General features: G+C 38.5%; 1 pseudogene; it reads left to right on the forward strand.

Annotated features, from left to right (window-relative positions):
* Window positions 1-9,957: 9,957 nt before the first annotated feature.
* LOC144375746 (serine/threonine-protein kinase PAK 2-like) overlaps window positions 9,958-13,744 on the forward strand; it is a 40,292-nt pseudogene continuing 36,505 nt past the window's right edge.

The raw sequence follows: 13,744 nt of genomic DNA on the forward strand, positions 1-13,744 counted from the left end.
TATCAGCCATTAATGTTCCTTGTGTTTTAGCTGAAGCAGTATAACTACAAGCAGGGAACTAAAACCTCAAAGAAGTCTAACAGATATGTATTTTTCTAATGATGGAAGGTGCAAGTGACAGTAATTATTTCTTCACTTTGCCTTTTCCAAAGACTACTAGACTTCTAAAATTTACACTCCTCTCCTTCATTCAGTAGGTTATAAAACTGAAAACTGGCTTAGTATCAGAAACTGGGCAAAGAATTATGGATTTCCTGGGAGTGGTTACACTCCTCAAAACTTAAAGACCATATATCTTTGATTACTTTGATTTTGGGTATCAAATAATGACCGTGCTGATTGTCTGGATTTCATGACCATGTGGTAGAATTATTATTCATCTTCATAGCTTGCTTGGGACTGAGTTTTTATGGTCATGGGTCCATAAATTTGTGAAGGTTCTTGGGTTCTAGTGTTTTTGAATGCATCATACTGGATGAACCCAATTGCAAAATCCATTTTTTCCCTATGAGGATCAATACCTTAACAACAAAATTGCCAGGATAGGGCATTCAAGTTTCCTTGAAAATCTAATAAATAAGTCCTGGGTTTGATGCTCAACTTTCTCAAGCACATGGCTACAGGAAGTGAATTTCAATATGCTCCCAATGTGCTGCTCTGACTTTCATACTTTGCTTTCAGTTAATTTATCAACAATATATATTTTTCTTTTATTTCTTTTTATTTGTTCTAATTAGTTATACATGACAGTAGAATATGTTTTGACATATGTATATGGAGTATAACTTCTCATTGTTCTGGTTGTACATGATGTAGAATCACATCAATTATGTAGTCATATACGTACATAGAGTAATAATATACAATTAATTCTACTATCCTTCCTACCCCTATACCTCCTCTCACCTCTGCTTAATCCAAAGCAACTCTATTCTTACCTAGGCCCACCCATTGTGAATTAGCATCAGTATATCAGAGAAAACATTTTGGACTTTGGTCTTTTGGGATCCATTTATTTCCCTGAGCATGATATTCTTCAACTCCATTCATTTACCTGTAAATGCCATGCTTTTATTCTTCTATAAAGCTGAGTAATTCAACTGTGTAAATATACCACATTTCTTTATCCATTCATCTGTTGAAAGGCACCTAGGTTGGTTCCATAGTTTAGCATTGTGAATTGAGCTGCAATAAACATTGATGTGGCTGTGTCACTGTAGTATACTGATTTTAAGTCCTTTGGGTATAAGTGGGGGAGTGGAATAGCTGGGCCAAATACATGTTTCATTCCAAATTTTCTGAGGAAACTCCATACTACTTTCCAATTTGCAGTCGCACCAGCAATGTATGCATGCACCTTTTTTCCCCACATTCTCGCCAACATTTATTGTTGCTTGTATTTTTGATAATTCCTGTTTTGACTGGAGTAAGGTATAATCTTACAGTAGTTTTGATTGCCATTTCTCTATCACTGGAGATGTTGAACAAATATATAAAAAATATATATTTTTTTCATATATTTGTTGATCAATTATTTTTCTTTTCCCATGAGTTGTCTGTTGAGTTCCTCAGCCTATTTATTGATTGGGTTATTTATTTGGTGTTAATGTTTTTTGAGTTCTTTATATATTCTGGAGATTAATGCTATATCTGAGTTGCATGTGGAAAAGATGTTCTGCCATTCTGTAGGCTCTCTCTTCAACTCATTGATTGTTTCTTTTGGTGAGAAGAAGCTTTTGAGTTTGAATCCATCTCATTTATAGATTTTTGATTTTACTTCTTATGTTTTAGGAGTCTTGTTAAGGAAGTGAATTACTAAGCTGACATGATGAGGTTTTAGCCCTACTTTTTCTTCTATTAGATGCAGGTTCTCTCTTCTAGTGCATATGTCTTTGAGTAAGAGATAGGGCTTTAATTTTATTGTGCTACATATGTCTTTCTAGTTTTCCCAGAACAAGTTATTGAAGAGGCTATCTTTTCTCCAATTAATGTTTTTGGTGCCTATGTTTAGTCTGAGATAACTAAATATAGTTATCTTATGTGTTTATGTGGGTTTGCCTCTATGTCTTCTATTGTTTACCATTGGTCTTCATATCTGATTTGGTGCCAATACCAGGCCTTTTTTTGTTACCATGGCTCTGAAGTATAGTTTATGGTCTGGTATTTTGATGACTTCTGCTTCACTCTTCTTGATAAGGATTGCTTTTTCTAGTTTTATGAAGAATGTAATTGTAATTTTAATATGAATTGCATTAAATGTGTATCATGCTTTTCAAAGCATGGCCATTTTTTCATTATTAATTCTGCCTATCCAAGAACACAAAAGCATCAAACTTTAGTTCGAAGAACATCGGCTTAGTGGGATGCTCTTGTAAACCTTATATTTAAAAGATTTGTATACTTAAAAGATATGAATACATTTAGTATAGCAAAAAGCATGTAACAGCACCACAATTACACTGATGTTATTAAGCAAGTTTAGCTTTTAAAGAAAAATTCAGAATCTCTAATGTAATGTAATCCTCTAAAATCACAGTTGTTTTTTTAACCAGAGTTGTACAAACCCTAATTCGTTAAGACTAATTTCTCTAAATAATAAAATTTAACAAACATAAAAAATATCTTGATATATAAGAGCAGATTAATGTTTTAAGAAATCTTTATTACTTCAACAAATAGAAAATTAAACTTTGGTTTAGTCAGTACATTAATACCAGACCTTAGGACAAGACTTAAATAACTTTAACTGATTGTGCTAATTGTATATAACCAACATACATGCAAGCATTTTGAAATTTACCTCCACAAACTGTCTGCAACTGGCTTAAACATTCTACAGATTTCTATCAAACAAAGATTTTTTAACAAGAAACATTTCTTTATCCTTCTACCTTCCATGCTAAAATATATTTCTATGCCTAGAACTTTCTTATATCTCTTTACTAGTTGTTGATCCCTTTTTCAAATTCATATTATAAAAAATTACTTATGAAATTTTTAAACTTAGACAAATAACCTTATGGAATTTAAGAAGTTAAGAGTACTTAACATTATATTTAGCAGTTGATTTTTAACATTATAACTTTGTAAATTAATCAGATGTCTCAGCTAAGATTCATATTTATGATCGATACCATTGACGTTAAAACTAATTTATTCATTTTTAATTGTAACCACCAAGATATCAGACAAGTGTGGTTAACAATATTAGCTTTCTCTTTCCTGTTAAGGAAAAATCCTAGAAGCAAAGCATATTACATACTAGACATTCTATAAAAACTAACACTCTGACCAACTAGGAAAACTGTGAGTTAGTAATTTTAAAGACATCTTTCCTCTCATATGTTTACCTAATTTAAATTGAACTTTTTAAAGTCATGTAAACTAAAAGTATCATTGCCTATGCGAGCTGAAAACCTATGCTGGGTTCACAATGTCTGACTATTGCAATAATTTAAGAAAACATCAAAGAAAGCTCACACACACACTGAAATATATTTTTAAAATTTGGGGATGTCTCTGTGACCTTAGGGGTCTGTGAAAAGACAGAGAGCCACTGGGATTTTTCATTTTTATATAGGGGACACACAAGGGGAACTTCCCTGGAACATTCTATTCCAAAAAGGGGAAAGGGGCAAGAATTACAAAGGAACAGGTGGGTACAATTCAACCCCACATGGTGATGTGCATTCCTGGAGCCATACCTTCTTTATTTTAGTGGAGATAGAGCCCAATGTATTGTGGGGTGCAATAACTGTTCAGTACCCCTTTACTAGGGACTTAAAGGTGTGCACATATTTCCTGTCCAGAGTAGATTCCAACATAAAACCTATTTGGATCCATTTTTCTTTTAACTTTTGATTTATGAGCACTGATTTATCTATGTTTCAATTTTGATACCATATACATGATATTTGGACACACACACACATAGACACAACAATACAATACACAACTGTGAACACCTACATGAAACAGAGATCTTGTAGCATTTTGTAGGAGATCTCCCCAGGTAGCAGATAATACTATAGATGCTTATCAAAGCTTCTATTAGATTTAACCTGTTTGAAATTAAAAGCCCATCAGACTTTTACATTATGAGTTCAATTTAGGACAGACCTGTACAGTTGAAAATTCCATTATAAAGGCTGAAAGCCATGATGGTCACTGAAATCAAGGGTTTAGGTGGCCATTTGTCCTCAATGCCTATCCGATTTATTCCCAACACCACCATGTCTATTCCCTTTTTAGGATTTTGTAGAGGAGATTTTCCAGTGTATTTGAGAGCCAATCCTTGAAAAATTGACATTTGAACAAAAACAGTTGAAAAATTCCTATAGTTAGAAAAATAAATTGATCAGAAAAAAATATATTAATTTAAGCATGCAGGATCAAATGTGACATTACCATAAAATCATGAGCTCAAAAATACAGGAGGAAAAAAAAAACAAGAATCCTAAAAAAAAAAAGATTCAGCCATAAGTGTTACTCAAGTAATGGCTCATGCAGAACATCTTTATCAGATCAGAATGCACTTTTGGCTAAGATTAGAGTCAGCCCACATATCTAAAGAATGTCAGAGTCCTGAAATCCTCAGGTAAAAATTCTCAAGGTAAAGAGGACTTGTATATATGAGATCATTTCATTTTTCCTTTCTGTGCTGTAGTGTTTAGAGAGAAACTTTTTAAGAAAGCAGGATAGTAGACTTTAAAAACAGACAAGATAGTCAAACATTTAGGTCCCATAGTGGTGATGCTTTTTTAAAAGTGATGCTTTTTTTTTTTTTTTCTTTTTGGTCTCAAACCAGTCCTCTGCAAGCCATGTAAATCTTAACAAGTGTTTCATACTCTGTAAGCCTTTGGCAGACAGAGATCTGGCAGAATCCAAGAAGTAAAGGAAGCTACTGTTCTGAGCTTGAGAGGAAAAATCTTATATATAGGGCATTTTAACATTTTTTTTTCTTTCATAAAATCAGTCTTTTAAGGTATGGTCCTTTAGTTTATGTTTTCTCCAGAGACAAGTTTTCATTCCCCTAGTTGGTAATCAGGCCAAGTTGGATGCAGAAAATTATGAGACATCTCCTTTTTCCAATTGTGATTAGGTCATTTCCCAGGCTTAGCAGCAGAAGAAAATGAGCCATTTTTTGAGCATCTAGATCCCAGAGCCTCTAAAAGCCAGCAGTTCACACTCTTCTTTTTTGAGGACAAGACTACCTTCTGAACAACAAGAAAAATCCCATATTTTTCTCAATATGTAGGCTAGTGGTAAATGTGGCATAAATTGAGAATGAAGCTCCCATCTGAGAAAAGAAAACAAAATTCAGGGTCCTGCTCTAGAGAAAAGTCCATTTTTTTTCTTTGAGAAATCTTCCTGTGAGCTTCTGATGAATAGCAAACCCTTTTCTTACCACATGGTTTCTGCCAAATCTATTTTGGCAACATTGGCAGAATGAACAAGGTGCCCTGCATTTTTTTTCTTCTTCATGCCAAAGAACCTGGAGTGTTCAGACTTGGAGGCATGACTGACTTCTGCCACTATAAACTTCCAAATGTAGTAACACATGGGGGAAAAAAGACCTATGTGTGGTGTGCTTATCTATACTGTGGGCCAAAGGAATCTCCAGAATGTAATGAAGGCATCTAATGGTTGTTAGACACTTAATGCCCTTTTCCAGAGGAGTTTTCAGAAGAGGTGAATTGAAAATGCCTCCCCTTTTGCAGCAAAAGAAACCCCTGGAGCACAGAAACAACAGGGAAGAGAATCCCTTTAGGCTTGTAAAGGCTTAATATGTGAATGAAGGGAACCCAGACATTTCTATAGAAACCACTCCATATAAAATGTTCCTCTCTCAATGACTAGAGTCCGTTGAGCTCATTGGGAAGTGTGTGTCACTGGGGATTTCTTTCAGACAGCATCTTTTCATTGACCAATCACCTCAAGATACCCCATAAGAGTAAGGGGAATGGCCCCATGCTGAGAGCCACAGCTGAGTCGGAATGGCCTCTGGCATTTTGCCAATAGTATTGATTGACAGGCGAGGCATTACTATCTGCCTCGGCTGCTACTTTGCACTTCTCACGCTACTTTGGAATTCTCCTAGGGATTCCCGGGGATTCCCAGAGAGTTCCCATTGGTTGGGGAAGTGCAGGAGGAGGGATTTCCGGAGGATATTTCTGGCTGCTGGTTCCTGGAGGAGCTGTGTGGCATTCAGGAGGAGTTCCTGGGAGCATGTGTGGAGCGTGCTGGTGGAATTCAGAAATAAAGTTTGTTCCTGTTTCAGTGGCTCCTGATTTGTGCCCAGCCAGACTGCGGCATTTGGCGGCCAGTACGGGGAATGCCTAAAGCTCAGGGGTTAGTGAAATTGCTTGCCCCTAAGGAAAGGCGAGAGAATGGGTGACCATTTCAAAAACTAATGTGTTCTTGTTTTGATTTGTTTTGTTTTTGTTTCCAGCTGCCTATCCCTAGAACTTTCTCAGGCAAACTGGGAAAAATGGTTGGCTCAAGGTTTGAAGTTGTTCGCCCCCGAGGAAGAGATAGAAATAGACCACAAGTGGACATGTCAAGTAAATAGGAAAATTGATACAACGATTTTTTGTTTCATTCTGTTTTGGTTTGGTTTTGTGTTATCTTATTGGGTTGCGTTATCTTTATAGTAGATTAGAAATTAGTAAAAAACAAACAGAAAGAGTGTTAAGTAAATTGTTAGAGGTTCAGACCATGGAGAAAGATATTTTAGATCAAGTAAAAGAGAAGATCTCTCGAGCTAGTCAGATAGAGGAAGAAAATTTAAAAGAAGAAAGCTTAAAGGAGAAACAGCTATTAGGGAAAAAGTTACAACAGGAGGCTGCTACTAACACCATTCTATCACCAGAGGGTCATAATTCAACCAACAGCTTCACCTATAGAGACAGCCGAGTGGCCCTCAACCCCCATAGTTGATAGATGGGATCCCGAGATAGGACCTCAAAGATTAACATGCCCTGTACTTGAGCAGGCAGGAGGGCAGTGAATTCACTGTGCTTTAGATTTCAAAACAGTGAAGCAGTTAAAGGACGCTGTAATAACCTATGGTCCTTAAGCACCCTTCACTGTAAGCATGGTCGAATCCATTACCAACTTGGACATGACGCCAGAAGATTGGGCTAGTATGTGTAAATCTGTGCTAAATGAAGGACAATATTTGTTATGGAAGGTTGCCAATGAGGAATTTTGCACGGAGACAGCTAGGCGAAATGCAACAGTCGGTTACCCTCAAAGAAATCTAGATATGTTCTTAGGAAAAGGACCTTATGAGGGTCAATGGCAACAAATTGAATATGATCCTGCTATATATGCACAAATTGCTGCAGACCCAGTTAGGGCATGGATTAATTAATACTCAAAGAAATAAAGGCAGCAAAAGGAATGTTTGGAATCTCTCCCAATAAAATTATTACTCCATATACTATGGATCAAATTGATGAGTTAGCTAATGTTTTAAATACTTGGGCAATAATCATGTGTAAATCTAATGTTTCATTTGATAATCACTTACCATCTAATCCTTTGTTATCTTTTTGGTCTTTGCATCCTGTAGTTTTTCCAAAAATGACAAGAAAAACACCTATCATGAATGCTCCAAATGTATTCACTGATGGGTCAAATAGTGGTACAGCAGCAGTAATTACCCCTGATCAAACTTTTACATTTTTTAGTACCCAAACAATCAGCTCAAAAGGTAGAGCTTAATGCAGTTTTACAAGCTTTTGTGATGTTTAAAGATTCTGTATTTAATTTATTTTCTGATAGTCAGTATATAGTTAATGCTATAGTATCCCTTGAAGATGCTGGTAGGATTTCCCCTTCCTCTACTGTTTTCTCTTTGTTTTCCAATATACAAAGTTTAATCTGGGACAGAAAAGATTCATTCTTTTTATAGGACATATCAGAGCACATACAAGATTGCCTGGAGCCCTTAGTTTGGGCAATGATTTAGCAGATAAAACTACATATGACATACATATTTTCTCTACACTAGAAGAAGCTACAAATTTTCATAAAAGGTTCCATGTCAATGCTAATACTTTACAAAAGCATTTTAAAATAACTAAGGAACAAGCTAGACAAATAATAAAACAATGTCAAAATCGTGTGATCTTTTTACCACAAGTTAATCTTGGAGTCAATCCTAGAGGACTGATACCTAACCATATTTGGCAGATGGACGTCACACACTTGCCAGAATTTGGAGAATTGAAATATTTGCATGTTACAGTTCATACTTCTTCCAGATTTTTGATGGGCTCCCTTCATGCCAGAGAAAAAAACTAAAGATGTTATAGCTCATTGCTTACAAAATTTTGCCACTGTGGGCGTTCCAAAGCAGTTAAAAACAGATAATGGTCCTGGCTATACCTCTACCTCTTTTAAACAATTTTGCTCATCATTTGGCATTACTCATATAACAGGAATTCCATACAATCCACAGGGACAAGGCATAGTTGAAAGAGCTCATCAAACTATTAAAATGTACTTATTAAAGCAAAAAGAGAGAATTGCAAAGGGGTATATATCCCCTAAAGATAAACTTAAAATAACCCTTTTTACTCTAAACTTTTAAAATTTGAATTCATCAGGGCTTAGTGCTGCAGAAAGGCATATATGTCCAAAAAATGTACACAAGCCTAAGGTACTTTGGAAGGATATTCTAACAGGACAATGGAAAGGTCCTGACCCAGTGATTGTCTGGAGTCAGGGTTCTGTTTTTGTATTTCCACAGGGAGAATAACAGCCAATTTGGATTCCAGAGAGACTAACCAATGCGATTTCTAAAGACCAAATAGAAGATTATTTGACTCAAATCCATAACAGCTGATATCCTGAACTCCAGCTTGGCTATTCTTACATCTGCGACAGTGATTAACCAGGATGCTTTTGTCAATATCTATTTTATTATTGCCTTTTCCCATATCACAAAGTTCTATTTTATTTCTTGAGCTCATACAGACCTAGGTTAATGTTTTTCTGATCAGTTTTATTTTTTGACTGTGGAGTTTTTAAACATTTCAATGGAGATTTCACCTTTGAAAAACTATAAGACCTTTACTATTATGCTATGTGTTGTATATATTATGTGTGCACACTTCTGTTTTGTGTTGTATGTCTGTATGTGCGTATGTTCATATATTCATATATGAAGAGCGCTCATGAAAAAATGGATCATAATTTTTTTATTCACGTGATTTAAATGATTTAATTTAAATTGGGTAAACAGTTGTTGAGGATTGTTTTAATATGTGAACAAATAAGGAGGTTTACAGATCTGTTTGTTTACTTTCACCTTTCCTTTTCATTATATTTAATAATTCTGTTCAGCATAATGTAAATTTTTCAGAAAATTGTTTTCTTAGTGCCTGTCTAGCCATCATTGCCAGAATTCCTATCTTCATTCTAGTGCCGGTGAAGACAAAGATAAAACCAAACTATAGCTTTTTTGATAGCTATCACAGTAAACTGTATAAACTGATGCATCAATGAATAATAACTCAACAAATAATGCTTAATCAAGGATTTGATTTACTTTGAGAGTAAATGGACATATTGATAGATTCCTCTGCTTTGAACTGCTTGCAGAACTTGCCTGGACTATTTATCACTTGTATATATTGTGAACTATCTGTTGGTGCAGCAAATTGCGGTAATACTGGAGAATCTTTGCTGATGGTGTCACTGGTGGTACAATTTTTCAAAGGAGCCGTCAATTGGCTTAGTGTCGAGGCATTTCTGTGTCCTCCTCCCTTCTGCTAGTGATGGTCTAAAATTTGGGGGTCAACAGAGGTGAAGCACAGAACCTCACCCCCCCACTGGCACCAAGGCCAAATTTGGGGGCCAACAGAGGTAAGGCAAAGAACCTCACCCCCCCACACACTGGTGCAAAGGCCTGTCCACAAGTATGGCTGTATGATGGACTGGTAGACAATGACGGGTATGATCCAATTGCAGTGGTACCAACCTAAGACAGGAGGCTGACACCTAGAGGTCAGCTCATACAAGGATGGGTAAGAACCATATATTGTATTGGACAACCTAACAGGCAAGGTCCCTAAGCCACATTGCTTGTTGTTTAATTAAACAGAAGGGGGGAGATGCTGAGAGCCACAGCTGAGTCTGAATGGCATTTTGCCAAAAGTATTGATTGACAGGCGAGGCATTACTATCCACCTCGGGTGCTACTTTGCAGTTCTCACGCTACTTTGGAGTTCTTGTGGGGATTCCCGGGGATTCCCAGAGAGTTCCCATTGGTTGGGGAAGTGCAGGAGGAGGATTTCCAGAGAATATTTCTGGCTTCTGTTTCCTGGAAGAGCCATGTGGTGTTTGGGAGGAGTTCCTGGGAGCGTGTGTGGAGCGTGCTGGTGGAGTTCAGAAATAAAGTTTGTTCCTGTTTCAGTGGCTCATGATTTGTGCCCAGCCAGACTGCGGCAGCCCCAGCCAGAATCTCAAAGTTTTTCAACCCTTTATCTGACTCCAAGCATCCAAAGACATACAGGACTAGGGACACTGGGTACTCATCCTAGGCATAGCTCTGAGCCTGGATGGGATAGTGACAAACAGCTTTGGCAGAACCCAACTTGCCTGGCCTGCAGGACAGGTGATTAGGAGTCACCTATGCCATGAATCCTGTTACCCAAGTCTTGTAGAAAGACAGATTGCATTTACTGCATTTAATTAGCTGATAGGTGTCCATTATTGTTCTCAGGAAAGAAAGAAAGGTGCACAGAAAACTGTGAGTTGCTGCTGCAGTCCGGCTGCAGCAAAATAACCGGGGGGTGACGAATAACTTGTGTACGTTGATACAGCAGGAGTAGGAGCCGTTTATTGTAGGACAACAGAGCTATTTATACATTCCACACAGCTTATCTTAATTGGCATAAACTAGATACACCAGTCAACCAATAAGGAATCTCCACACTTAATGGCTCGCTTTTGTTACTTCTCAAACCACTCCCTCTGGCATTTTGCCAGGCACCATCCAGACTTGTTTAGGAACTCTAACATTCCCCTGGCAAAATACCAGGTGTTATTTTGACTTGTTTACAGACTCTAACAAGTTGCTGAGGAGCTAATCCTGATGATCATTCCTGAAGAGTTTCCATCTGAAATTGGTCTTAAAATTCAGAATTGGGTCCCGTTTGCCCCATGTTAAAGATTAAACACCCAATAAATCTGGAGGCAAAAGCAAAATTTTTATTTAAAGGATAAAACAGAAAGAGTGTGAGAGAATCCTCCAGAGAACAGGGATCCCAGAGCAGGTGCCCAAGGGAGTAGGGGTGCTCTGCACCTTTTATAGATTTCAGGTTTCTTTGTTCTCATGTCTCTCTCTTTCTGTTTTGCAGATATGACCACATAGAGGGAGTCATCCGGGCATACCTCTCTCTATTTTCCATTTCTGCCCAGAAAGTCAGGAAGGGAGCCACCCAGGAGATGTTCATTAATAACTTTTTGCTAGGAGGAACAATTCCCTGGAGGCAGGAAAACTTGGCAACAGGTTGAAAGAGGGAAAAGTTCTCTGGAGATATTAGCGTTTTATTTCCATTTGCCCCAATCTCAATCCCACCAACCCTGATACATTTTTAATCAGTTTAATGTCCTTGGCTAGGCATGGGAGCACATGCTTATAGTCCTAGAAAATTGAGAAACTGAGACAAGAATATTGTAAGTTCAAAACCAGCCTCATCAACTTAGAGAGACCTGTCTGAAAAAGTGCCAGGAATGTAGTTCAGTGGCCCTGAGTTCAATCCCCAGTCCAAAAGATGGGGGGAGAACTACATATGGACACTGGACATCTGTGCAATTGCTGCATCTCAGCACAGACTTCTCAGTCTATGGTGGCAGTTCTAGAGGGAAAATTATGTCACCTGGATCACAGGCCTCTGTAGTCACTGCAAGAGAAACCACGAGTATTTGGCCATTTTCAGCTCTTGTTGGGATGGGAAAATGATTTCTGCCCCTCACTAAGACTTAATGTGGGAATAATCCACCAAACAGAGGGTTTTAGGTGCTCAATTGCCAATACAAGGACACATGTCAGTATAATAAAAACCCAGTTATTTTCTCATAATATGCAGCTCAGGGGTAGGCAGTTGAGGGACAGGACAAGGCACAACCATCTCACAAGTTGTATCTGAGTAACATGACATGTTGCCTAAAGGGTCCTAGGTGGTACCCCAGCCAGCAGGTCTAGTTTCGAAACAGAAAGAAGGGGGACAGAGCTCTGCCAACTGCATCATCTGCCCTTTTGTTGAAAAGGCAAAATCTGTTCTAGAAGTCCGTAATCGACATTTGCACATGTCTCTGGAAATGAGGGAAACTGGGAAGTTATTTAGTTTGGTAGAGAGCCACCTCCTTCCCCAAATTGGAACTCTGTTACCACAAAAAGGAAGAAGTGAGGATAGGATAAACAATGAGCTCTGTCTGCTTCAATTGGCTGGGTCTGAAAGGGTGATAATGATCACCAAACTTATCCCCATGCCATCTCCCCAGAAACCATACTGTACGGTCTCTATATTAGACAGCTTTCTCTTGCTTTAACAAAAAACCAAGAGTGGATACTTTATAAAGAGATGAGGTTCACTTAGAATAGAGTCATTGATTTGGCAGCCCCTGTGACTGAACTTTGGTGAGGTTCACCACAACATGGTGAATGCCATCATGGTGGGAAGACATGCATGGGGTAGATATTGCATGGCCAGGAACCTGGGGAGAGACCAGTATTGCTCTTTTTGTAACAACCCACTCTCACAGGAACAAATGAGGGCCCATTACTCCCTCCCAAGAGCCTCATCTCCACCGACTGAAATACCTCACACTAGGCCCCACCTCTTCTAGGTTCTACCACCTCAACACTGCCACACTGAGGACCAAGCCTTCAGCTTATGAAGCTTTGGGGGACAAACCACATCCAACAAAGCCAACATCATAAGAGCAGTTTGCCCCAGTCTATAATAAGTATGTATGTGGAGACAGGGGAAGATTGCTCATAGAAGTCACTGGAGGCAGCCAGAGCCACCATTCCAGAACCTCTCTGATGCCACACTTGTCATCATGGCAATCTGGGTGCCAACCCTGAAGAGCCATCTGGTGGCTCTCATTTGTTTGAGAGAAGGCAAATGAGCCATGTCGGCCTCAAATGGGTTTTTTGTCCCCACCCCAACCACCAGCCAGAAACTTCTGGATTTTATCAAGCCTTTTGGCTTGCTTTAGTGTAGCTGCCCTGGTCATGTTGAGCGGCATATTTTTTGCTTTCACATAAGTCTCCCATGCAAGCTTTCAGGTTTCTTACAAAGAGCTAGAAGGGAAAATAGACAGTGATACTAAGGAGGCATGGAAGTGGAGAGAAAGGGTCAGGAGGGGAAGAAGGATATATAGTTAGAAGTACAGAAATCTAGAGTGTCTGACACATTTAGAAAATTGTGGGTGGCATATAATGCTGGTGACATTTGGTGGAGTTCCTGTGGTCTGTCTGTAGCCTGGATGTTTAGAGCAAGAGTCCTATCTCAGGTGAGCCAGGCCTCATGGGGCACTCTGGGTTGCCCCAGAATAAAACTGAGTTTGGCTCTGGTTTCAGCTGCCAAGCCCTGGCCCAGAATGGAGACTGGCTCTTTCCAGGGGCCACGGGGCTTCTCTGTCTCCTCATGTTCTACAGCCTTATTTCCATGAATATATCGGACCCAGGCATCTTGCATGGAAGTAAGGCCTCAGAACCTGG

Source organism: Ictidomys tridecemlineatus, chromosome 3 (assembly GCF_052094955.1).
Source record: "Ictidomys tridecemlineatus isolate mIctTri1 chromosome 3, mIctTri1.hap1, whole genome shotgun sequence".
NCBI lineage: Eukaryota > Metazoa > Chordata > Mammalia > Rodentia > Sciuridae > Ictidomys > Ictidomys tridecemlineatus.